Below are 25,029 nucleotides of genomic sequence, written 5' to 3'. Positions count from 1 at the left end.
AACGCGCCTCCCACTCCCCTTACGCTCACACATAACGCAGCGGCTGCTCAGGCGCCGGGAACGCCGTATGTTATGTACGCAACGACTGTTCTTGCTTCATGTCATTGTAGAAAGGTCTCCGGTAGTGTTCTAACGCCAGTTACTACAGTTATCATTGCCAGTAGCCCTAATGACAGGTTCCATGTGTACGCACCGACGAAGTGCACTCGCTGTGGTGTTGTCGCGTTTATGAAACAGCCCCCGACCGATGATGAGGGAACCTACACGCATGTGGAAACTCTCTTCATACAAGCCATACCATTGTCGGATAGGGAATTATTGGCATATCTAACTAGTGGAGCGTTCTGTAACGTAAAGAATGTATATCTGGGCGAAACAGTCGGAGCTGTAGACTCTACAATAATCAAGTTCCTTGGCAACTTCAAACATTTTAACAACTTAATCACCTTGCTGCCACGATATTGTTCTCGCGCCTCACGAAGGACTTTCTTCCAGTCCTTCCAGGAGAACTGTCGTGATCTACATCGCATCTGCATGACGCGCAGATGCGACCGGAGAGATGCGCGTTGTTTCGCGTATGGAGTGGTCGCGCCGCCCAGTTGTAAGGATTATATAATATCAAGAGTGCGATGGGACGATGATGATGACTTGCATGCGCCGACAGCTGCTGCAGTAGCCGCTTTCGCTCGATGCACACTGTCGTGTTCACACACGCCTTTCGCCACTGAAGGCATGTATTTATTTAAATATGTATAACATGAAGGAAGAGTGCATATAATTGTTGTAAATATGTATTTTTTTTTCTTTATTGTGTTACGTTAAGCCTGCACACTATGTTATATATCGAAGGCACGTATAAGGAAGAGTGCATATAATTGTTGTAAATATGTATTTTTTTTTTCTTTATTGTGTTACGTTAAGCCTGCACACTATGTTATATATCGAAGGCACGTATAAGGAAGAGTGCATATAATTGTTGTAAATATGTATTTTTTTTTCTTTATTGTGTTACGTTAAGCCTGCACACTATGTTATATATCGAAGGCACGTATAAGGAAGAGTGCATATAATTGTTGTAAATATGTATTTTTTTTTCTTTATTGTGTTACGTTAAGCCTGCACACTATGTTATATCGAAGGCACGTATTTATTCAAATATATATGTATAACATGAAGGAAAAAAAAGTGCATGTATTTGCTGTGATATGTATTTTTTTTTCTTTTACTGTGTTACGTTAAGCCTCCACACCATGTTACATCGAAGGAATGTATTTATTCAAATATATATGTATAACACCACATGAAGAGTGTATGTATTTGCTGTAAATATGTGTTTCTTTATTATGTTACATTGAGCCTGCACACCATGTTACATCGAAGGCATGTATTTATTCAAAAAAAATATGTATAACGCCACATGAAGAATGCATGTAATTGCTGTAAATATGTATTATGTTACATCAAGCCTGTACAGCCTGTACACACTATGTTACATCGAGGTAAAAAAAAAGATTTACACTCCAAATTTTGTTGGAAAGTAAGGCAAGTAAACGCACTTGAAGCAGTAACACATGTTCTTGCAATAAAATTTTTCCTCAGACGTTGTTGTCGATGATGCTCCGCCACCACTGTTATTAAAGTGCAGAGACTGCACGCGTGGCAGCCTAGAGAAACAACATGATTGGGTTACAAAGTCACCGAAGGTAATCAAGTCTTTGGAAATTATTGCCGAGGATGCGGCGACAGACAGTTGAACGATTGTATTTGCACTCGGAGACAGTTGTTCTATCGGATCCAGCAGCAATGAGTGTTCAACCACAGTCATCACGTGCATCAATGCAGACTTTAGAGACTTATGCGCTTTCGTTTCCTCGCGTTCCACCATTTCAAGCAGCTTGGCAGTTTCGGTTCCGTGACATGGGCAAGTGTTTAGACCCGACGACAGAGAATTGGTCGATGCGAGATAAGCATTAACAGGATTTTCCGTCGTTGATTTCTTTACCACATGAGCGCCCGCAGCCGCTGCTACGCCCTTAATCAGAGTGTCTGACATGTCTGCATCCGCAACGATTATGTTCCAAAGGGTACTTTGCATGCACACGCGGTTAACCAAAGCCACTTCTTCACTTTCTTCTCGGTAGTGGCGCTTCGCAGGTATGTCGCTGTCGCCGCCGGGGAAAGAACGCTTGCGTCGCTGCCGCATCACTCAGTTTCAGTATAGCATCTGAAAAGTCTTGGAATCTGTGGCAGTGTTTATTCATCATGGCAGTCACCTTGTCTGTCAGTTCAGAAGCTGTCAGTGTGGAACCGGCAAAGTGAAGTTGCAGTTAGTTGAGCAGTGCGGGATGATTTCTGTACACCAGAAACGACAGCCAGTCCCAACCTTGTAAGGCTGTGTCTTCAGAGTCGCTCTCACGAACGATCGCAGTGATTGCCCTGCGAAACTCGGTCCTGTTGCGCAGCACCGCAGTACCCACTGCCCGAATGGAGCGAGCGTCGAATCTGCACGTGGAAAATTCAGTCAGTGTGGCTTTCGGCCCACCTTTGCGCATAATCGCGTCGCAAAAGTCTTCCGTCTGACGCTTGCAATGTGTCCACATCGATACCGAGTTGAGATACTCGTGACGGGCAACCCAGTATCCCAGCTCGAGCGGCGCGCGCTGCCACTTTTCGTGGAGGACGTATAACAATTTCAACTCGGTCAACTTTTCCCCCACCTTGGTAGTAGTCAGTGCAGTGCTCAGTCTGCTCTCGAACCTTTGCAGATACACGCGATCTAACCAGCCGTAGCCGCACGTGTTGTCGATGGTCTTATCGAATGGAGTCGTGTCAATTTCTTGAATGACGTTTGAGGAACTCTTTGCAGTGCACATCGCGAACAGGCGAAGCGTGTTCGAGAGACTTTCCACGTGCAAAATATCCACGATTGTATCCAACATTTGCTCCAACGCGACGTCCCAGGGCCTGATGAAAAATTCCAAAGACACCAAATTTAGGGCAGACGCCAAACTCGCATTCATCACGTAACGCACGTCGACCGGCACATTCCCAGCACCATTGCAGCTAGAGATCACCTCGTCAATGTTCGCATCACCAGGCTCGAACTCACTCAGAGTCGCGACGCTCCGGACTTTGAAGTCAAGCGCGTACCCGTCCAGACTTTCCCTCATTCCCGCGCTGGGAAGATACTGCACTTGCATGTTGCGCTTGTTCACCTCCTGTATAAATTGCTCGCGACCGTCGAATGGAAGATAGTTACACTCAAACATGACGATGCTGGGGGGCATAGCTTTCAGGAACGCTGTCAGGGCCGCACAATCGGTATCACTGTCGTCGTGCGCAAACTCGTTCTTGAGGATCGCCACACACTTGAGGTTGGGTGCACATTTCGCGATTTTTGGTCCCAGTTGTGCATAATCTTCAGCCAGAACATTGGCAAAGTCACTGAGTCTAATCATCTTCAGACCCACATGTTCTTTCGTCAATCGCAGAGAGACCAGGTCACGTGGTCGTACATTGAACATAGACTCTCCACTCATCTCCACCCGCTTCAGAGTTCTGTATCACTAGAGTTGCTGCAGCAAAGATTTGTGGAATACTCGCTGCACACGGTTCAGAACTGACTGGTGTCTTTACGATAAACACGGTAAGTGCGATATTTGGGACCCCAGTTACTCAATATTCCCGAAGGCTGCATGCTATGAGGCTGGGCGACCGCGGGCCTGTGGCATCGGCTAGCATTTCAGCGGCGGCCAGCGGGAGCCTGTTTCGATGGCAGCGCCCCCTCCCGCGATGATTTGTGGGCTGCTGCAGCCACATGGAGAAGGCAGAGAGTTTGGCAACTGAAGTTAGTTCCATTAACGTTGCTCCTGAAGGCAGGGCTGGAGCGTTTCGGGCATTGTTGTGAGGGTGGGCACTGGCAGCCTCTACCGGCACGCTTGCTTCCTACTCAATGATAACGTGCTATTTCTTCGGCCGCGCGCTGCCGTAGGTGACCACGGGATGCGCAGGTTGCTTCTTATTCGCAACTTTCACAGACGGTGGCACCGCCGTGCAGCGGCGGCCGGAAACAATCGAAAGATTATACTCGCCACTGGCTTCCACCTGTTCGCGTAGCGTATTGGTGTTGTCTACTTTTGGTTGATGTTTTAACGCGTTCAAAGCTCCCGTAAGATCCTTAAGGACACTTAACGTGCTCAGAATGAGCAAACATAGAAGTAACCATATTTGCTGCGTGCCGCAATACAAGAGTTATGCAGTAGGTGATGTGAGCTTTCACTCATTCCCACTGGCTACGTCCATGAGGAAGAAATTAATTATTAAGCTGCGGATCGGCAAAGCTGTCACAGAAGCAAAGGAGGTTTGCAGTGCACACTCCATGCCGGAGGACGTTTTTTGGAATACGACAGATGAGTGACGATTACGAGCACTTGAAATCACGAATAGACGCACCTCCATAAAGACGCAGGCATAGCACTATATTATGTACAGGGAAGAAAAAATACGCAATCTTAACTCAAATAATCTGGATTATTGATGCTTGCGTTCTTGCCACTCATGCCTTTGCGGCAAGGCGAAGGTAAGTTACTATGCTGCACTTAGCTTTGAAACATGCTTTTAATGTGCATTTCGAGCAACGGAGCCCGCCAAGTGGCGATCGAGCTCCGGTGGCCTTGTACCTGCTTCAAAATTTCTTGTTCTCGCTTATGCGTTCGTGGTCTGCAACGTCGGCTTGACATTCCATCATTTTCGAACAGAGAGATGAGTTTCTCATTTGTGCATCGAAGCAAAGTGACGCGGGCGCAGAGGGACCTGGAACTCGTGCTTGTTGTCGTCTGCTACTTCGATGTGCGGCTGCAATGTGTGCACAGGCGCGCATGACTGCACGCGTAAGGTAACAAATCCTAGCCCAACAAATGTTAAGCTACAGTGCAGTGTTTGTGTAACGAACCCTCAGCTGATTTGCGTGTATATTATTTTATAAAGATAACTGGAAGAATGAAGCAAGCACTGCCACGGACCGGTACATATCGGCTATGTATCGCTTGATCTGTCTATAGGCAAGACGCGATAGGACTGACGCAGGCTGTAAAACTACCGCAAGACGGTAGCTTGCACATCCCGCATAAAGAGCAATAACTAAATTGCAAGGGTGAACGGTTATCGTATTAGCTCGCAAAAGCGGTCAGATATGGGTTTTTGTTTACTTCTCGTGTTCAACATCCAGCTTTGTGAACACAGGCAGGGATAACTAGACACGAAATTTTCACTCACAAAACGCTGCTTTAAAGCTGCTTTTCACGCCGTCGATGTAAAGAACTTGGATGGCGCAACAAAAGGAGGATTTTTTTTTCTCGACTCGGTGGCTTACTTAAGCGGTCCAAGTAACAACTTGCAGAGAGCACCACACCTTATAAAAGGTCATGGTACCCGTTCAAAGCGATTGAATTAATAGAATAGCAAAGAGAAAGCAAGGTCACTTTTCTTCATAACACCGTCGCCGTAAAACTGAAACCACAGCTTGTGTGGTTTGCTTCGAAGCTGCGAAGTTTGCATGCAAAGGCCTTCAACAGCCACGGACGTCGACATGCATGCTTTTATACCGCAGCACACAATATGAACAGCATTTAGGACTTCCTAGCCTTCAAGCAGGCTTCGACTCCTGCGTTCTGCTCGCCCAATGTGAGCCATTACGCAGGCTAATAACTGCGGGCATGTAAACTGAAGAGACATTTGAACATGACAACGCAAAACAGCATGTCACTGAGCAAGACGACCGCAGCACTGCACCGACTGCTCTAGTTCTTAATCTCTTGGACAGCCATGTTGGATTTAAAGTGGCACCCCCTATAGGCCATGAAAGTTGCGAATACAGTAGGTCGTGGCTACAAGCCGGGTCGAATATGGCGCCAACAAAGCGAAAATTGTGTCGCTTGACTAGAAGATGGATATTTTGCAGGACTCTCGACGCGGCCTCAAGGTGAGCGCCCTCATGAGGAAGTATGAGCACGCCCAGTAGACGATATCAACCATCTTGAAAACCGGGAGCACCGCGATTGTGAAGGCAGAGCTATCAGCGGCCATACCGATCACCAGAAAAGGGTTAGAGACACTTTGTACGCCGATGTTGAAGGGGCGCTTTACCAATGGTTCATCACAACCCGCGCACATAATGTGCCTATTAGTGGGCCAATACTTGCCACCAAAGCGAAAAACTTCGCTTTTCTTCTGGGACGCCCAAATTTTGAGCCTGGGGGAGGCTGGATTCAGCACTTTAAAGAGCAGCACGGAATCGTTTACAAAAACGTGGTAGGGGAAGCGACGTCTTTGGACACACAGGCAAAGCAGCAGTGGCTGCAGACAAAGCTGCCCGGCGTGCTGGAGTGCTACACGGAGAAGGACATATATAATTGCGACGAAACTGCTCTGTTTTTTCAAATGTTGCCGTCGATGACTCACGCTCTTAAAGGAGATCGATGCCCTAGCGGGAAGCGCTTGAAACTTAGGGTGACCGTGTTGCTGTGCATTAGCATGGACAGGAGCCATCGTCTCAAGCCTTTCATGATCGGGTGATCAAAGAAGCCAACGTGCTGTAAGGATCAGCACATCCCGGTCCGCTATCGCAGCAATAAGAAGGCGTGGATAACCCGCGACCGGTTCGAAGAATGGCTGCTCGAGTTCGACAGTATAATTGAAGGCCAAGGAAGAAAAGTAGTGTTGCTACTTGGCAACTGTAGCGCACACAGCGTTAGCTCGAAGCTAACATCTGTCGAATTGATGTTTCTGCCTCCGAATACTACGGCAGGCCTGCAGCCGTTGGACACTGGCGCGATCACCAACTTTAAAGTCCTGTATCGGCGGCGCATGCTGGAGTGGCTAATTTTAGCCATTGACCGCGCAGCTCCTGGCACGTCGGGTCATGCAGACCCTGACCTGAAGATCAGCCTTTTGAAAGCCGTGCGCTTCGTTTATGGTGCGTGGTATGAAGTAAAGCAGTCAACCATATACAACTGCTTCAAAAAGGCGGGCTTTATGCATCAGGACGAACTTCCCCAACCCACTGAGACCAAACAATGGCTCAAAACGGTGGAAGCCGCTGAAATAACCGAGCTCTGGGAGCTTGTACCTACTGGTGACAGGTGGTGCGTCGATGGAGGAGTTTTTGATTGCAGACAGTGCTGCCTCGTTCCGCGATGAGGTCACCGACGAGGCGATCGGTGAAGATGTGCTGTCTCGACAGACGGCAAAGTTGTGCAACGGTGGCGACGGCAGCAGCGACAGTGACAATGAGATTGACAGTGGCTCCTTGACCCCGACCTCGATGTCCACGCAAAGTGCACTGTCATCGATCAACTCCTTAACTGATTTTATGCATGCTAAAGGATTGCCGCCAGTGTTCGCGCAGCAGCTGGAATTCATGCACATCGCGGTTGTGACGCTGAAGCTGCCGCAAAAGCAAGTGCATATTTCGGACTATTTCGATGCGCCTAACGCATGGCACAATCATTGGCGCTAGAAATAAAAGTGTTTTTCACAGCCTACTTTCTAAATCATCTATTCTTTAAAGCAAGTGGCAAATTCGAGTTCGCAGCTGCAAAGGTACATTCCGTGTATTTTTTTTTGTTTTTTAATAACTGCAGTCCAGATATAGCGATCATCGGTCATAACGATCATATTTTTCGTTTTTCTCGATATTGTTAGAAGTGGACTGCTATATGCAGATTAGTCTATAAGCCATTACCACTATTCCAGCTAGGCACATCTTTGACCTTAGACAGAAAGATGATGCTTCTTTATTTTACATTTTCCTTCACTTCCCTCTTGGTCTGCTGCCTCATTATGAATTTGTATGTAATATATTGCTTCTCGCAGATCTACCTTGCCAAGGGAGTTGTGAGGGCCGAGGCAGCATATAAAATCATGAGCAGCAAACCCACACTCGTGGTAAGAGACACAGCTGAAGCTGTGTGGGGGAAGGACGTTTTAGCAAAAAAGAGTTGGCAAAACGAGTCATTGATGCCAGTGAAGATTTCTGTTGTTACAGGTGAATTGATAAAAAATATTGTTACAGAGGGATAAAAGAAGAGAGAGGAAGAAGAGGATCACGAGGCGCTGGTTGCTGGGCGTTGCTAGTTCGCCATCTGAATCCCATTGACTCTGCTTGTATATACATTGTAATTACAGTCTGTCTATACTCACAACATCCCCGTAACATATTGGTGGAGGTGGCAGGGTACCATAGCCAGAAGCGGAGCTTCACAGGGGACGTCGCATCACCGTCCTCACCATGAATGACGATGAGCACACGGGATCAACGTCGTTGCCACCTCCAACGTCACTATCGCCAGCTACGTCGCTGTTCCCTTCAGTTGTGGTTGTGCAACCCAAAGATCCCAAAACTTTCTGTTCAACTGATGGTGCCGACATTGAACAGTGGGTGGCTATGTACGAACACGTGAGCAGAATCAACAGATGGGACCCTACACGCTTTTGCTAGCTAACCTGTTGTTCTATTTAAGAGGCACAGTAAAGGTGTGGTTCAAGAACTATGAAGAGGAGCTGACCAGCTGGGACCAATGCAAAGAGAAGTTAACAGAGTTGTTTCGCAAACCAGCAGGCCGTTAAATTGCTGCAAAGCAAGAACTGGCCTCCCATGCCCAATCCCCCATGGAGTCCTATGTTTTGTACATCTAGGACCTGCTGGCGCTTTGTCTTAAAGCCGATCACAACATGACAGAAGCTGAGAAGGTAGGACATGTGCTCGAGGGAATTGCTGACGACGCTTTTATTCTGCTCATGTGCAAAAGATGCTTTACAGTTGATGCTATTGTCAAAGAATGCCGACAATTCGAGCAGCCCAAAAGCCGACGCGTCCTGCAATCATTCGCCAGACTTTCCAATACTGCCGCAACGTTGATGTGAGATCAGCCCGCACAGCAGCATGCGTCGCCATCAGAGGACGCGGTGCAAATCGTTCGACGTGAACTGGATGCAGTGGCGCCCGCAGCTTCCTGTTCATGTAGCCCTGATCCTACCCCTTTTTCAGTTCCCCTCATACAAGCCAACCCCAGAGCCAACGAACACCCTTGTACTATTTTCGCTCCACCCGGCACTTCTCTCCGCATTATCGCAACCAGACTGAGTGGAGAACTGTGGACGACCAGCCGATATGTTTCACCGGTTGCCGCATTGGTCATGTCACCCAATACTGTCGCAACTCGTGGCCCTCAACACCTCACACGCCGACCAACCTGAGCCGTTTTAATGGAAATACCTGCAATGTTTCGCCCACCGTCGAGCCTAATAGCGCCAATAACTCTGCTAGGAACACGTGGTACAGTCACTCACGATCACCGTGCGGACACAAGTCTCGTTCAGTGCAAACGTGTCGCCCATCCTTCCGTTCGCAGCAGCCATGTCGCCTTTTGTTCCCTGTGGCTTTTGGCCACACCCTTTCGGAAAACTAAGAAATGCAGCCCTCGGAAGTGGTGCTGCATTGCCTACTACTGCAGCAAATCCTCTGTCTGTGCCCACAAAGAGAAGTATAATTGACGTTAAAATAGACAGCGTACCTGTCCAAGCACTTGTCGACACTGGAGCCCACGTGTCTGTGATGAGTGCTAGCTTATGTAGATGTTTAAAGGTGTCCTCACCCCAGCAGCTGCCCAAGTGCTTAGTGTGGCTGATGGCGGCGTGATGGTTATTCTTGGAATGTGTACTGCACGTTTAAGGGGGGATGCGGGGCTAAAATACCGATTTTCGGAAAAAAAATGTGTTTTAAAGCTTGAGTTGTTTTGGATTGCTGGTTTAATGAAGAATATTCTCACCAGGTTTGGTTGTTATTGGAGAAGTAGAAAAGAAGAAAATGAATTTTTTTCACGACGCGGTGGGGCGCATTTGCCGTCGAAGGCGTCTGTGAACGCTCTTTTCAAGACGCGGCCGCGGTGCGGGCAAAAAACCGAACGTGAAGTGAATGCCTGTGATAGAAAGTTTGTTTTTCGCGCTGTTTAGTGACGGAATACTTTCCATCGAGACTATGCAAGGCAACTATCGAAGAACTAAAAAAGAAAGGCATATTACGGGCCGCAGAAACCGAAACAGGAGCTCGAACCGAAGCAGTGGGTGGCAAACCGAAACAGGAGCTCGGATTGGCGGAAATGTACCACGTGACCACCCAACGCTATTTTCGCGCCATTTGGAGTCGTTCCTGCTTTGGTTGCGCTCGACGCTTGCTATGTGTTGCTATATCTTCCTTCTGTGAGCTTATTGCGATCATCGGGTGGCCGGTGGTGTGACCCGAAGATGCCCGCAACGAAGGCTTCGACACGGAAAAGCTTCGGGAAGCGAAAACGCACGACGAAAGCGAGAGGCCTAAACAGCACTGGGCGACCGCCAGCAAGTGAGCGTCTGCCTGTGCGTTCGCCAAGCCCAAGCCTGCTGCCGGCGGCTGATGCGAACCCTACAAGCTCCGATGGTGGTTCGTCACCTATGGAAATGTCTACTGGTTCTGCTGATGGTGGTGAGTGCCAATTGACGACATTTGAAAGGAAGGTCGCGCTACTTTGCCAGGGTCCTGCCGACGAAAGCGAGGAAACGCCGGAGCCCAGCGGCTACCGTTTTGTAAAAGTTACAGCCATCAAGGCGGTGGTAACATCGCTTCTGTGCCCGCATTGTCACGGACAGTCGTTGGACTTGGAAGAAATCGGTGCGGGTGTGAATCTGGAGTTTGTCGTGATGTGTAGATGGTGTGGTGAAGTCAAGAAGGCCGCGCATGCTCCACCTGTGAAGTCCAGTCTGCAGCCTGAGCTTTCATTGCGCCTCGTGGTTGCAAGCCGTAACTGCGGCATGAACTACAAAACCATGGCAAACTTTTTTGCGGGTATGGACGCGCCAATGCCCATGCACCACAAAACATACCAGACAGTAGCGGAGAAGGTGCACAGAGCCGCTATGGAAGCTGCGTCTGATGTCATGCGCGAAGCCGGAGCCGCTGTGAGGGCAATCAACTCCGTTGCTGGCTCCACTCAACTTTTGGACGTGTGTGCAAGTTATGACGGAACTTGGCATAAACGCGGCCACACCTCACACTTTGGGCTCGGCATTGCTATCGAGCTGGAAACTGGGTTGGTGCTGGATTTTGCTGTGCAATGCAACTATTGCCATGGCTGCAACTATGGTCCCAAAGAAGGTGAGGATGGACATCAAGATTGGAAAAAAGCACACAGTGAGGTCTGCCAGAAGAACTTCAGTGGATCGTCGAATGCCATGGAAGTTGAAGCTGCAGGCATAATATTCAGTCGCTCTAAGGAGCTTCACAACATGCAATACACCACAGTGCTCTGTGATGGCGACAGCAAATCATTCCTGCATGTCTCCAGCCTGCAGCTGTATGATAAAGAGATTGTGAAGGAAGACTGCATAAATCATGTCGCAAAACGTGTTTATGCTGGAATTGAAAAACTAAAGAAAACGACGAAAGGTCTAGGAGGCAAGGGGAAGCTGACGCAAAGCGTGGTAAAAAAACTCACTGCTTACTATGCATCTGCCCTGAAAGAAAATGCTCCAGATGTGACAAAAATGCAACGAGGAGTATTTGCGACACTTTTTCATTCCTACTCGACGGACGAAGTCCCACGACATGACGCTTGTCCACATGGTGAGGACTCATGGTGCCACTACAATCGGCACAAAGCCCTAGTTGAAGCTGGTAAGCCATCAGTGCCAAGACCCCATCGTCCAGCTTTCAGCAGAGACGTTGCCAAAGAGCTTGTGCCTCTCTACAACCGGCTTAGTAAGCTAGAGCTCCTTGCACGATGCTCAAGAATGCAGACACAGAATGCAAATGAGTCTTTCAATGCGCTAGTGTGGAAGAAGTGCCCGAAGACCCAATTCGCATCCCTGAGAACCGTGGAGACTGCAGCAGCCTTGGCTGTACTAGAATTTAATGAGGGTGCACGTGGCATCAAGAGAGTATTTGACAAGCTGGAACTAGAACATGGAGTCCAGACGATGAAGCACGTCCAACAAGCAACCCATCAAAGCATTGCCCGAGCGAAGGCAAGGGCGATGGACAGCTCTAAAGTTGAGAAAAAGAAAAGAAGGCTTGAAGCAATTGCCACAGAACAGCGTCGCGTTGAAGATGAGGGCCCGACCTATGGAGCAGGGCACTTTGATTAATTTTTTTTTACCACAAAATAAAATAGCATGTTCTCAAATCTTTGAACTCATTTTTCTGAGTTTGCACTTTTTAGGGAAACAAAACCGTTAGGAAAACAATCATTTCTAAACTACATTGCCAAAAGATGCTTTCAAGGTGGTTTCTAGACTGAAATTTTCTCAGGAACAAGATAAGATACTTTTTAGGGTGCTAAATAGTTTCTAACAGAAAATATTTTGAGATGTCTGACATGTAATGACAACAAAAAAATTGAACTTTGTTTTTAGATTGATGACATTTTTACAGAAATTGCATAAAAAGCATGCGAGCGGTCTTATCTTGCACTATGAACCATCTAGAAGATATCTAATTACAAACAGTTGATATATCTCCATTATTTTTGAAATGATAGTTTTCCTAAGCTGAGACACATGATTGCTGAATATGAGAGCTATAACTTTTTGTCTGTTTGAGCTAGCGCATTGAAACTTTGAATATATTCTAATGAGCAGATTATAAACAGTCGCTGAAAATTTGATAAAAATTGATGCAGTAGTTCAAAAGTTGACTCTTGAGCCTAGCATCCCCCCTTAAGAATAGCCGGCCACCCTATTTCTGTCCTGTTTGCTGCGATCGACAAATGCCCTGATGACATTATCCTTGGATTGGACTTTTTATCCAATCATTCCGCTCTCATAGACTGCGCAACTGGCGTTCTTCAGTTGGAACTGCCTCAAGTCTCCAATGCTCTGAGCACTGCTCCACTGCACTTCTATTCGTCTCAAGATGTGCGTCTGTCACCTGAAGCAGTCACTTACGTCGCTTTGATTGCACAGCCACAGATTCCTGACAGCGAATATGTCCTTCGCCCCATCATCGTGTTTCTGAACCAGAATGTTGCTCTTCCGCATACGCTGGTGACAATTGCTAATCACGGCATCATTCTTCCGCTTCTGAATTTCAGTCTGTGCCCTCAAGTGCTTCCAGCCGGCATGTTTTTGGTCAGCGTTTCTAATACTTCTGAATCTGACATTGAAAGTTTGAATGCCGAGAGTGGTTTCTTATCGCCAGTTGCTGCTCACAGCTCTGGTTCCCTAACAGATGACTTCGCGAAGATGATTGCACCTGACCTCACCTCTGCACAGGCCACGGACATGTCTCCTCCTCGAATCGTACCGCAGCAGACCTTTAGTACAAACATCTGTTGTTCACCACCGTATCAACGCTGGAGATATGAACCCTATACGTCGGCGTCCCTATCGTGTATCACATGCTGAACGTAGAGTCATCCAATCAGAAGTGGATTTTTTTTTGTGTGTGTGTGTGTGTGTTTGTTCCGTTCTCTACGACATACTCACACGTATTACGAAAATTTTGTCCTCAAAAATAGCCTTGCATTATTTTTATGCGATCCCTCGCATATTATGGCTGTATACAGGCCAAAAAGCCAATGACGAAGCACACAGCTTAATGTATCGTACTGGTTCACCAACCGCAGTGATCGCCGTGTTGAGCAGCGCCATCGGCCTCATGCAGGAAGGCTAGCGTGGACATATAGTAATTTCAAGCCTACTACACTTGAAATGCGTGAGAACGATGCCAGTGCATCACAAATATTTGATAGCACCTGCTGCTTAGATGTTTTGTGGTTACCTTAGGTTGGCCGTGCACGAGCATGCGCTCTTTCGTTTTATATGTCGCCAACAGGTACCGCGGAATCAAGGAAGACAATCTGATCCGGATTATCCACGCCTTCGTGTTATGCCACCTCGCTTATTCAGGGGCTGTGCACAACTGGCTCGTATCGGAGCGCAACAAGATCAATGCCCTAATCAGAAGAGTATTCAAGCTTGCCCTCGGCCTTCCCATCCGAACGCACACAACAGACCTCCTCAATTTGGGAATTCACAACACGTTCGAAGAAATCATTGAAGCCCAAGAATTTTCCCAGTTTGTCAGACTTTCCGGTACGCCAGCGGGCCGAGCCATACTTGGCAAGCTGGGACGTAACCCCACGGTCGTCAGTCTCGACGCTGTGAAGCTGCCTAGCGACGTAAGGTCCAAGATTTACATACACCGGTTGCCACGAAACATGCAACCCACCTACAACGAAGGACGAAGACGAGCCAGGGGTAAAGCTCTGCTCGCCAGTGCCCGCTTGAACAAGGACCGAACATGCTTCGTAGACGCTGCTTTGTATGTTCAAGAAGAGGCCTTCTCCTCAGTGGTCATCGACGGCGATTCTAAAATCCTTAGCTGCGCTACCGTCCGCACTTCTAATTCCAGCGTTGCAGAGCAGGTTGCTATTGCTCTTGCATTAACGGACAGTGTACACGACACGATTTATTCCGATTCCAAGGCCGCTGTCAGGGCCTTTCAGATGGGAATGGTGGCTCCCCAGGCCCTACGTATCATCCAAAGTGCCAAAGACATGAAACATCACTCTTTGGCCTGGTTCCCTGCGCACCTTGGAACCATTGAGGGTGCCTCGATCAACCCCAACGAGGAGGCGCACTCGGCTGCACGAGGTTTGACTGACCGTGCGCTAGGCAACGCGTCCTCTCCTGGGCGACCCGAGCCTCTCTACTCGTACAACGAAATCTGCAAATATAATTATATGTCAAGAAGACTCCTACCTTCGCCGCACTCCTCGCTGTGCAGGGCCCAGGCAGTCACTCTAAGGCTTCTGCAAACAAGCACTTACCCGAGCCCCGCGGCGCTGCACACAATGTACCCCGAACGGTTCCCAAGCCCGGACTGCCCTCTGTGTGGTGATTATGCGGACTTCGAACATGTCCTGTGGGGCTGCGCCTCTGCCGGTCCCCCTTTCACTCAAGAGGAAATGATGAAGTTAATTAAGGCCCAGGATCAGACCTCTCAAATCCTGGCAGTCCAGAGGGCTCGCGAGAGGGCCGTCAGGTTTCACCTGATGGTCCCCGAGTGGGCCTAGCCAGGTGACGTGGAGCTTGCTTACGTCTATAGTGGACCGAATAAAGTTGTTTCTCTCTCTCTCTCTCTCTCTCCCTACGCCAAGCGATCAGACAGTGAACTGATTTACCATTTAATACTGGTAATACAGAGACACCGTTTTCTTTTTTTTTGTTGAATTAAAACTGATATACGCAAAATAGTTCACAACACATACACACACCGCGACTGGTTATGTGCTTACACCGTGGCTGATAAAGTGCATCACGTTTTTGCACGCTCAAGACATATCTTTACCTACTGTAGTTACCGACGCACCGAAACGCTTCTCTGATGACCTTATATGAACGAACTTGGCGTAAATTTCACAAAGTACAATTTAAAACATTCCGAAACCGTTCCACAGCGCGCAACAGCAATACCGTATTTACTCGCGTAATGAACCCACTCGCGTAATGAACCCACCCCCCACTTTTGTTGTCGAAAATTGAATTTTTTTTTTTTTTTACGTCGCGTAAATAACGCGCACCCGCCCGCAGGGTCGGTGTTCAGCATGTTCGCGTTATCTCGGCTCAATTGGCCGGCGCTGTCGACTGTCGACGATCATAAAATTGTCTGATCGCGCAGTGATAAAATAAACATCATTTGAAGCCAACGATGCTGAACACCGGCGACGCGAACGCGGGTGACGCGGGCGTCGACTGCACGCTTTCGTTGATCGTTCATTGACCTTGCATGATTCGTTGGTGGATGCGCAAAGGGCTTTACTGGGGCGTCCTCTTTGAAATGGGGTGACGGCAGTTTCCACCACGCTCGGCTATTTTCTTTGTATTTCTCGAACCAATTTGTCAAACTTCTCTAGATTCTTTTTTTTTACAATGATGATGATGATGATGCAGGTTGCCGAGTGCCATCTATTAAATGCAAAGCAAACCTCTGCTTATAGCGCCATGCATGCGCGGCGGCGGCAGAACGAAGTAAAGACAACGCACTTGGACAGCGTCGGTCGCCATTTCGCCAGTCCTATTTTGTTGCTGTTTAAGTGCTTCGCTACGACCTTTGCATTATTTCGTGCGTGCTGTGCATTTTCTGCGCGTTGTGCGATGGGGCGTTACGCTAGCTACACGGCCGGTTTTAAGCTCAAAGTCGTGGAGCATGCTTTGGAGCATGGCAATCGCGCGGCTGGACGGCATTTTAGTGTAGACCCCGTGCGTGTGCGCTACTGGAGGAATCAACAAGAGGAACTCAGAGCGACGAAGAAAGATCGCCGGGCCTTTCGCGGGCCGAAGCAGGGCAAGTTTCCTCGCGTCGAGGAAGAAGTTCTGAGCTATGTGAAGAGGCTCCGCAACGAAGGATGTGCCGTATCCCACGAGCTGATACAGAATCACGCGCGGGCCACTGCAAGAAGTCACGGCATTGCCGCGAGTGAATTTAAGGCGAGCAGTGGTTGGACGACTCGTTTCATGCGCCGGAACGTGTTGTGCCTCAGAAGGCGTACTACGTTATGCCAGCGGCTGCCGGCAGACTGTGGGGACAAAGTGCGTGATTTCCACCGCTTTGTCATTCGGATCCGTGAGGACAAAAAGTTCCTGCTGTCGCAAATCGGGAACGCGGACCAGACGCCTATAAACTTTGACATGCCAAGAAACAGCACTGTCGATATGAAAGGTGCGAAAAGTGTGCAGGTTAAGACGACGGGCGCCGAGAAGCAGCGGTGCACCGTGATGTTAGCTGTAACAGCGGACGGCAGGAAGCTGCCGCCGTTCGTCGTCTTCAAAAGAAAGACTCTGCCAAAGGGAACTCTTCCTGCCGGTATCCACATTCGCGCCCAGGAGAAAGGGTGGATGTCGGCCGAGCTGGTGTCCGACTGGCTGAAAACAGTCTGGGGACGGCGGCCCGGGGCTCTTCTCCTGCCATCGCTGCTTGTTATGGACAGCTTCCGCGGCCATATGGAAAAAAATGTCCGCTGCCGAATGAGCGAGTTACGCACGGACCTCGCTATCATCCCAGGTGGCTTGACATCAGTGCTGCAGCCCCTTGATGTTTCCATTAATAAGCCCTTTAAGGACAACGTGCGCCGGCTCTATACAGAGTGGATGGCCGCGGGAAACCACGACCTGACTCCCGCAGGTAAGATTAGAAGGCCCACCATCGACATGCTCTGTCGATGGATTCTAGAAGCATGGAGTGCGATTCCCAGCGAGATGGTCGTCCGCAGCTTCAAAAAGACTGGCATCTCCAACAGCCTCGACGGCAGTGAAGACGACGCGCTGTGGGAAGACGACGACGCCGACGAAGTCGCAAGCGATATGAGTGGAAGCGTGGATTCAGATAGCGAGCCCGAGTGAGACAGACCATAAGCAGCCAGCAGCATGAAAATAAAAATGAATTTTTAATTCACATTCATCGCGTACGTGTTTTTACTATAAAGGTAAGGTTGGGATTGCGATTTTCCTATCTTCATTGTGACATGAAATTTCGACCTAAAAAATATCTAATTTTTTTTTCCCCGCGTAATGAACCCTCCCCCCAAATTTATGTCAACTTATCTGGAAAAAAGGTGGGTTCATTACGCGAGTAAATACGGTACTTTCAAGCAGCGCCGCACCGGTTCGCTCAAGCCAGAGAGGAGGAAGGGTGCGCTGCGCACCCTGTACTCCTCGCCCAATGAAAAGGTCTATAAATACATGTTTTTTTCTTTGTATTGCTGTCTGCCATTTCCGAGACTCTTTTGCTTGTGAAGTTGTGGCGTGCGTCTAAATGTCGTACTAAGCGGCAACTGCAGCAACAAGTGTTTAGAATGAGTTTAAATGTTTTTGCCGTAAGAGAAGCGCTGCTAAGCAGAGAGCACACATATGTCCCATTCACAACAGCACATTCAGCGAACAAGAGCAACAGCACTGAAAAATGTAACAGGAGCTGCACAAGACCACACTCCCAAGCATAAACGCAGTGCAAGGCATAAGGAAACGAGCTGCTCCAGCGTTGCGCACAAGTGTCACTCATGATCGCAAGCTCAAACACCATCTGGTTCTTGCAGCGCAACTGACTAGAACAACATTCCAGCCCACAAAACAGTAAGAAACTGTAAAATTGTCTTTTGGCTAAGCTGAAAAGCTGAAGTAGCTCCAGGTCCAGCAGCGCGTGCAAAACTATGAACCGGAACACGCCATACAGACCTGCGAAGTTTTACGATTTTATTGTAAAGTGCCCGATTTTCAGCACATTTTTACAAGTACCATAATGACAACTACATTTTTACGATTTTTCATGTTTCGTTCCAAAAACTTCGCAAAATGGACGTTGGCCCGCACAATGAAATCTACTGGCTGCGTATCGCCATTTCGTGAGGCCATGCTGGCAACACTGTATCGGCTTGTATCTGGCTTGAGCCAAAGCCGAAGACCGCCGACTTCGCAGAAATGCACTTGATTTTCTTTGTTGTCCGATGGGCTTCGTGTGGTGCGTTGTATACGTTTTTCAGTTCTTTTTTTTTGCCGGAGTTGTAACGCATGATCCAGTGCAAGCTCCTCACAAGATGTCCGAGAAGAAATACTTCCAAATGTTTATCGTCAGTTATTCAACCGACTTTCCATTTATGAAGACGTCGTGTAAAGGTGAACACTACGCATTTTGTAGTTTGTGCTGGTGTGATGTGAACATTGCGCACACTGGTCGCCGGGACATTGTGCTTCATCTTAATACGAAGAAACACAAAGACTCGGTGAAACTAGTAGACTCCAACATGAAACATGGAGGGTACTTCAGCAGAGTGGATCTCGATACTACAACTCGATTGGAGTGCCTTTTTACTGCGTTACTGATCGAACACAACATACCGTTCACAGCTGCTGATCATGCTGGAGAATACTTTAGGAAAATGTTCCCCGATTCGAAGGAAGCCAAAAACTGTGCCTGTGCCCGTACAAAGACCACTACAATTGTGAAGGAAATGACCCACAATGCAATGGACGAGGTGATAAGCCACCTAAAGCTTAAACCACATGAGCGCGATTTTGTGCGCGATGGCTTCAAGCGACGGATCGGGCCGTTGCTTGAACAGATCACTCTGTCTTGTCGCGCGATCGCTCGGTTCTGCAAATCTAGAGTTCGTCGCTCATCGCCCGGAAGTGCTATGAGCGACTAGCCAATAGTAGGCAGCCGGAACGGGATGTACATCAGTGATGTACTATCGGTTTACGCATGTGCACGCTTCTCAGTATACAAAACCACGCACTGGGCTGAGCAGACAGCCTCCCTGGGTTGAGTGTACTGCAGCATCCGCATTGAGCATGGCGAACGCCGACAACAAAAACGCATTCAGTGAGCGTCTGATAGACGCAGTTGAGTGAGAGCACTGCCTGTGGGATCTGCAGCGGAGAGATTACAAGTCCCGTGGTGTATGCGAGGCAGTGTGGTGGCGTGTAGCAGCAGAATTCGGAGCGACCGGTAAGTTGTTCTTTGTCTCTGTTTACATTGTGTGCTGGGCCTCGAATTTTACTAAGCCTTCTGCTGCATTGTATGCTGCTGATCTGGCCCTTTCATAAAACGAGGGCAAAGCGCTGCTTGATCACCACTGTTAACCAAGCGCGAAAAAGAATATTTTATTTTTATTTTATTTTATCGTACCCTCAAGACCGAAGTACAGTATTACAGAATAGCGCCGGAAAATGCAACACTGCAATATTGCGGCCCTGTTATTGCTAAAAAAACAGTGCGATCTATCACACATTGAAATTGCATGTGACAACCACAGGCATGCATGTATAGAGTGAACGCTGCATTCATCATGGCATGTGCGCAAGCTGCAGTGGGTGCTATATACTCATTTTTTTATACGCAGTTTCTGACGTGAAAGCCCCCAATGGAAGAACTTGCGGGATACTTTCCGCCGTGTGCTGAAAGGTCGCAATGAGCCAAAGAGCGATGCGCCCGCAGACGACAGCCTCGACGAGGATAAACAATGGATGTTTTTCGTGCGGCTTCTCTTTCTCAAAGACGCCATGATAGGAAGACCGTAAGTTTGTAATAGAAAGTTGCAGTACATATAGTGGTATTTTTTCTGTGGCCTCATGCTAACATTACAATGAATTTTGTGCCTGACAGCAAACATGTGCATGTATAAACCAGCTAATTATGAGCAAAAAAGTTCATAGAAATCAAAAAATACACAGACAAGCGCATTTACAGTGACCTTATGTGTGGAATGTTTAATAAGACACACATGACAACTGAGCTTTTTCAAATGAAAGCAGTGATTAGTAGACTTAACTTAAAACATACAATGCTGTTTTCTCCAGGACATCGGAAAATCTCACAGCTCTACCTGCAGATGATTTGCACAGTGCGAGTGCTAATGGCCACACCAAATCAGCACAACAAATTTTCACAGAAATGTACCAGGATGAGGCTAATGATGAGGTCAGTACACGTGACCAAACACAGGCATCGAGCCTTGTTGAGGTGCGTGTTCAAGTGCCAGAGCTGCAGCTACCAAAAAAGAAAAGGAAAAATGATAAATATGATGACCAAATTGAGAATATCAGCCAAATTCTGGAGAAGCAGTGCAATGAAAACGATCCCTTTGCCTCATTTCTGGCAGCAAAAATGAACTGCGTACCTCTGAGGCTGTGTGTTCATAACCTGGTTTATAACGGAGTGCCAGACCTGTGCACTCATTTTGTCCTTTGTTTCTTTTTTTTTTGCACTACTGTTTTTCTTTTGTTTCTTGTGCCTACACACACTGGCCAAGGCGACTTATTTTCTGTGATAATTATGAAATGTTGCATGCAAATGTCTACAAGCAGCTGCCTTTTATATTGACTGGTAATTGCATTACACCATAATATAGCAATTGCAATGACATAAACCATTATTCATATTTAAAACAGTGCCAAAAAACACGGACAAGGGAGGACACAGGACAAGTCTATGAATGATCCGTACCAACTAGCTCGCACCCAAACCCTTCCGAGTCCGCTGTTTTAAATATGAATGATCCGTACCAACTAGCTCGCACCCAAACCCTTCCGAGTCATCATAAACCATTAATTAGAAATAGTATAGGATGGCTTAATTTTCTATTGCCGTAGTAAAAGTTGGTATGTGACAGTATTGCTGTGGTTTTATCGTTTCAGGTGTTCCCAGGTAGTGGTGTGTGGCTGCAAAATCTGTGTGAACATTTCGTGCAGCACCGAAAAGATGGCATCTTTGTTCGCAAGGCCAGCGTACAAATATTTTCGACTGCAGGCCTCATTAACAGAAGCGTCACTGGCACTGCATCAAGTAGGACTAAAACAAAGGCCAAGCCACTCTTGGATACTACAAAATATGGTATTCTGAAAAGTATGCTCTCACCCCCTTAATATGCTATAATGTGTGTGTGTACGTGCAACCTTTGCTATACTTCATCTGTTGCAACATTGTGCACATGTGCAATGCATTAAAGTTCTAGATAATTTGTCACAGTGCTCCCAGCCTTCTATACTAATACTTTGGAATCAAAATTAAACTATGATGGATTAAAAGAAAGTGCTTCAGTTTTCTCATCTGATGGTCCCATCTTTTTCAGCATTCTTCAGGCACTACCTAGACCGCCAATGCAGCAGCCCAGAAGAAATTGCCACAAGACATAGTTGCCTTGACAAAATAGTCGCCTGCAAGATGGACATCATGAAGGGCCAGGAGAAGCATTTGTAGTTGTTTCGATTTTGAGAATATATTTGACGTAGTAGTCCTGCGGAAACACGCAAGGTGGAGAGAAGTAATGAATAAAGGTAAAAACAGACATCCACCCGTTCGTAGCAATTGCTACGAACGGGTGGATGTCTGTTTTCCCTTTATTCATAAGAATATATTTGTACATATGCCTCAATCATCCACTCTGCTTATCATTCAAGGGGTTGCCACATTGTAAGCCCTCTGCGCGAAGACGGATATTCACAACGCACTTATACAAGACATTCTAATAGACAAATACATGACTAATAGGCGTCAATGATCCAATAGGCCAATACAAAACCAATACATTACCAATAGACCAATACAGTCCCAATAGGCAAATACAGAACTAATTGGCCAATATAGTTCCAATAGCCAAATACAAAACCAATAGACCAATAAATGTCAATAGCCCAAAGGCTATTGGTTTTTCTTGCTAGGGTACAAGCAGTGGATAGCATTAGACACGACAAATCCACATCGGGCCAAGTGCAAGCCTTGCACTTAAACATTCAATATCGCTGCCATGGGTGCATCAGCATTGAAAAGCCACATCAAAAGCACCAAGCATATTGGTGTCATGAAGATAGCAGCAGGAAGCTCAGTGAGAAGCTACCTGACTGACCCCAATTGCGGTTGACCAAACCACAGCTCCACTGCAGCTGCCATGCATACGCTATGCTTGTAGAATGCACAAGCTTGCTACCCACAATGAAATTTTAGACTATGAAAGTCGTCACATCCCACTTTTCGTACTGGTTGTCATTGCGAGCAGGTCAGTTATTTCAATGCATGTTCCTTGACACTCAAGTGGCGAAGTCATTTTCTTGTGGGGAGAAGAAATGCGCCTATGTGACATGGCCTTGGGCCTTTCTTGCTCTCGACAGTGTACTGAGAGATCAAGCAAAGCGAGTCTACGTCTACGAATGACTGCCTGCAACATAAGCAAATGGACATGCACGTAAGGTGCTTGAAATCGACTCGGAAAGTAAGGACCAGGTTATTACACCTTCAGAGCCGAGGACATTGAAGAAAAGCTCTTGAGCACCCTCGAACCTTTGCCTCTTGCAAAGATTATTCAGATATCTATGGATGGTCTCAATGTTAACTTCCCAGAGCATTTGCAACAAAACCACCAAGTTCAGTGCACAGACTTGGTCCCGTGCGGCCTCCACACAATTCCCATTGCCCACAGGGCAGACGTTGCAGCAGGTAAGTATTTCCCATTGTAAGTGATTGCCCATTGTTGAGTCCGAGTGCTCTACTTGAAGATGCTCCAGTGTCAAGCGAGGAGTTTTCAACAGTTACTGGCAAAGAAGGCTTTCCTCTTAAGTTTGTCGCTAACCGGTGGCTGGAAAATGTTCCTCTAATTGAGAGAGCTTTGGTGGTGCGGTGTCGCATCAAAAGGTACATTGGGGCCACTAAAATAAAGGAAGACAACTTGCCGAAATGTGGATCATTCCACAAATTGTGTGAATGCTTTGCTCCAGCAAAGTTGAATTTTGCACTTGGCATAGCAATGGTACTAAAGCATTTCCTGACAGATTACCAGACAAACGAACCAATGGCTTTATTTCTTGCCAAGGGTTTGGAAACTGTTGCCGGGAAGCTGCTGACCAAGTTTTTAAAATGTTCAGTGCTGTCAGCAAATAGAACCTTGGACCTGCTGAAAGTTGACATTGAGAATGCAGAGAATCAAACACCACTTAAAAAGGTGGATTTAGGGCACAAAGCAGAGCAAAAAGCGAAAAATTCCTAAGTGTGTAGTGTTTCAGCTTCAAATGGTGTGTAAACAGTTCTTGATCAGTAAAACAAAAAAAGGGTCCTAGAGAGAAGCCCTTCGAGGCTTCCTTTATTTAGGGGTCTACCCTCACTGGACCTGTAGCGCATGTCTTCAAAAATAGGTGAATGCCTTGCAGGCTTTAGAAAAGTGGGCCTCTTCGATTATCCACTTCTGGCTACCCGCAGGCTACCAGAGTCAGCAGAAGCGCCTTCATTTTTTTAAAGCTGCTCCACCTACCGCGCAACGCACTTCCACCACGCATTCATTTTACTCGGGCTGGACAGTTCAGGCTACCCATGGACTGCCAGAACCAGCCAGGTCAATTTTGGTCTGGCTGCTCTCTGGAAGTTCTCTGGCTAGCAGACGACAAAAAGAGGCGATGAGCACTCGCCACCATCTCTGTAGACACTTAACTCATGCATTGCAACACGGGCGCTTGAGAGCTTTTACCTTGCTCAGCTAAGTGGCTATGGTCACCTTTAGATTTCGTTACCTTTAGGGTTATCTTCTAGGGTTCTAACGCACCATTCCGCCTTGCGAGGCGGCGCAATACAAGTGGCGGCGAACCATTTGAAACTTTTGCATGTGTCAAGGCTTCTTGTAAGCCGTGAACAGCGTGCTGTGCTCGCACGCGTGCACGCTATTCCTGCATTGCATTCCGCGCAAGTTGTAGACACTCATTCCCACACATTGTGATGCCTTTTCAGTTGATCTTTCTCTGGTGGTATCCCTTTTCACACCTCCTCTATATGTGCAGCGATATCTCCTTTTTCTGTAGCTAGAGAAGGCATCACAGCTAGCCACTGTTCTCTCCGTCTCTCTGTCGTATGTGTGGGTGGCATCTCGAAACTGATATGTTCTAACTAGGCCGTTGATGTTAAAAGAATGCACTGATTGAGTAATGGCCACACATGCATTAGCTTCCTGCTCTAATGATCGACTAATAATACTGTTTTACGTGCAAAATTTCTTGTGCAACATGAACAATTTTATAAGACTGCTATTTTTTGTTTTACGACTGCGATAAACACAACTTTGGTTGTTCTCTTTGTGCAATAAGGAAGGGAGACTTTCTTTCAGCATTGCTTTTTTAAGTGATCAGGCTAATGCACTGTCTGACTTGATTTCCCATTTGTAGCGTACTTTTTCTTTGCGAGCGAAAAATCTATTTTTTTATACTTTTGTAGTCAGTGCAAGCTGGACTCACTACAATTTTTTTTTTCTTGTCATCCTACTGTACTCTGTTTTTGTTATACTTACATCCTTGTGATCTGTCGTCCTTAGCTTTCTTCCTTTCTGCCTATTCCCTTCTTTTCATCTTTATTGACTGCATGTATATTTTCAAACCAAATAAAACTTTTTTAGGGACTTCTACATATAGTATGGGCTTAAGCACCCTAATAGAGGGCCTTGAAAATTCACCATTCGGTGCTTGAAGTTC

At 47.2% G+C, this 25,029-nt stretch overlaps 1 long non-coding RNA gene and 1 pseudogene across 2 annotated transcripts; one reads left to right on the top strand and one right to left on the bottom strand.

The window, feature by feature from the left end:
* The window catches only part of LOC126534861 (uncharacterized), a 117,205-nt pseudogene that overhangs the window by 79,826 nt on the left and 12,350 nt on the right, over positions 1-25,029 (bottom strand).
* LOC129385777 (uncharacterized) lies at positions 19,243-21,949 on the top strand. 2 transcript variants are annotated; one of them, XR_011895407.1, is made up of 3 exons: positions 19,243-20,102; positions 21,223-21,430; positions 21,657-21,949. It is a non-coding gene; the product is annotated as an uncharacterized lncRNA (long non-coding RNA). The 2 variants fall into 2 exon arrangements; XR_011895408.1 differs by lacking the exon at positions 19,243-20,102 and adding an exon at positions 20,137-20,506.

Source organism: Dermacentor andersoni, chromosome 7 (assembly GCF_023375885.2).
Source record: "Dermacentor andersoni chromosome 7, qqDerAnde1_hic_scaffold, whole genome shotgun sequence".
NCBI lineage: Eukaryota > Metazoa > Arthropoda > Arachnida > Ixodida > Ixodidae > Dermacentor > Dermacentor andersoni.
This window is presented reverse-complemented; position numbering and strand designations above follow the sequence as displayed.